This window comes from Octodon degus, unplaced genomic scaffold (assembly GCF_000260255.1).
Source record: "Octodon degus isolate 3935 unplaced genomic scaffold, OctDeg1.0 scaffold00084, whole genome shotgun sequence".
Lineage (NCBI taxonomy): Eukaryota > Metazoa > Chordata > Mammalia > Rodentia > Octodontidae > Octodon > Octodon degus.
The window spans coordinates 8,977,963-8,979,916 of NW_004524660.1; the positions used below are offsets into that span (position 1 = coordinate 8,977,963).

The window sequence follows — 1,954 nt, forward strand, 5'->3', positions numbered from 1 at the left end:
ATTTCAAATATTCAAACAAAAAGAAAACCAGTTTCCGGGTTATTATATAAAAATGCTTATAACTTTTGGCCACAAACGAAAACAGTTCAGGTACAAGCAGGCAGGCACTCGCCAAACATCCCTTGCCTGGTGGGAGCAAGCAGGCCTGCCCTAACGGTTGGCATGACCCAGCACAAGGGTGGGGCCACCACCAGTTCTGAGATGGCTCACCCTTTTGCTATCCCGTGATGTGGGGTAGCTAGGGTGAGGAATAACCAACCAAATGAGTCCTGGGCCCAAACAGTGTCCAGGCACAGAGAAATAGTCAGACCCCGTGACTGTCCTCATTAAATCCAACATCCACTTGAGCCCCCATTCCACAGCCCACACCTGGCAGGGGCTGGAGGGCTGAGTGTGTTTCCCGTCTGTCAGTAGGAGTAAGGACTTGTCTTGGCCAGCGAACAGCCACCATCTGTGGTGAATGGACAGAGCAACTCTTGTTTTGGGAAGGGCACTTCACCAATTCACAGGCCCTGATGCTGGGTTGAGAAAATCATGATGGCCGGATCCCAGAGCTGTAGAACTGAAAGAGAAAGTGCTCATCAGAAAAGGAAGCATGACCAGCAAGATAGCTCAACTAGCTGACTGAGGGTCTGCTCAAGCAAGCACAGGAACCAGGTTCGATCCCCACATCACGTGTGACACCGGCCCCGCTCCAGGGCGCGCTGAGCCAGTCACCAAGACTGGTATATGCCTGTAACCCCAATGCTGGGGAGACTGAAAACAAAAGGATCATTATGAGTCTGAACTGCACCGTGAGACCCTGTAGACTCTGTACCAAATACATTTAAAAGAAAGAAAGAAAGAAAGAAAGAAAGAAAGAAAGAAAGAAAGAAAGAAAGATAAAAAGGGAACATTTGATTAACTGTGTGGAAAAAATGGCCGCAGCCACCTTAGCTACTGTGTGTAGAAGAGTCTCAGCAGTCCTGAAGACTTCTGGGTCTTGCATGCTCCTCAGGATCCCGGCAGCTCAGGGTTTCTCTTAGTTCATTATCTAACAATGCACTGATGTCACATCCTTTCAGCAGTATAGTTTACTTCATGCCTCATTGTCAAATGAAAGAAAGGCTGGAAGAAGTTTTTGATGACCTAAAGAATTGGGAGTGAATAAAAGTGAAATCTGGAGCTGTGTAGATCTGTCATCAATTAAGGAACAACAGCAATGAAGATTTACATGAAAGAAAGAAACACGCTTCTAACTCTAGAACAAGAGTCTAGGTAGCAGGTAGTACCAATGCCAAGTCTAGAATGGTTAGAAAAGGAGTTGAGTCCATGGGTGCATTAGATAAAGGTGCCCAGGAAAGAGCAGATGGTTAAAGGCTTCTCCAGGCTGGTCCAGAATGAGCCAGACCTGATGCTCGTAGGCAAGACATCTTCAGAAGGATCACTCGGAGCAAGCTCTACCAGTGGCCTACACCTCAGTACCTAAATAAAAGTTACAACAGGAAACGATGCTGAGAACTGAAAAACACACCCACACTGAAGCAAGGAAGAAACATTTGGAGAAAAAGAAACAGAAAATTCTGCAAGAAAAGTTTCCACATCTTGCTGATGCCTAGAAGTCAAGACTTGACTAAAAAAGAAGTCTAAGCTAATTGTCTTTGTTGCATAGCAGTCTATGTACAAAAGTATTATTAAGCAGTTGATAAAGAAATTGCTTTTTATCAAATGGCAGTTACAGGCTAAAGATTATCATGGTGTACATTCTCGAAGTGCTCTTGCTTCTACTTTATTTTTAAAAATCAGGTATAAAGTTCAAGTTCCCATCTAAAAATCCTGAGACATGTACACGCTTTAACGTCACCTGCCATCTTACAGTATGAAAGCAGTATTAATGGTCAAAGCGAAAGCAATAAAGGAGTTTGGGAATTCAGAAAAAAACTCAAAAGAGACTCTGATTTTTTTGTTTTTTTTA

At 43.8% G+C, this 1,954-nt stretch overlaps 1 pseudogene; it reads left to right on the top strand.

The window, feature by feature from the left end:
• The first annotated feature begins 917 nt into the window (after positions 1-917).
• Positions 918-1,616, top strand: LOC111818243 (annotated as a pseudogene).
• The last annotated feature ends 338 nt before the right edge of the window (positions 1,617-1,954 follow it).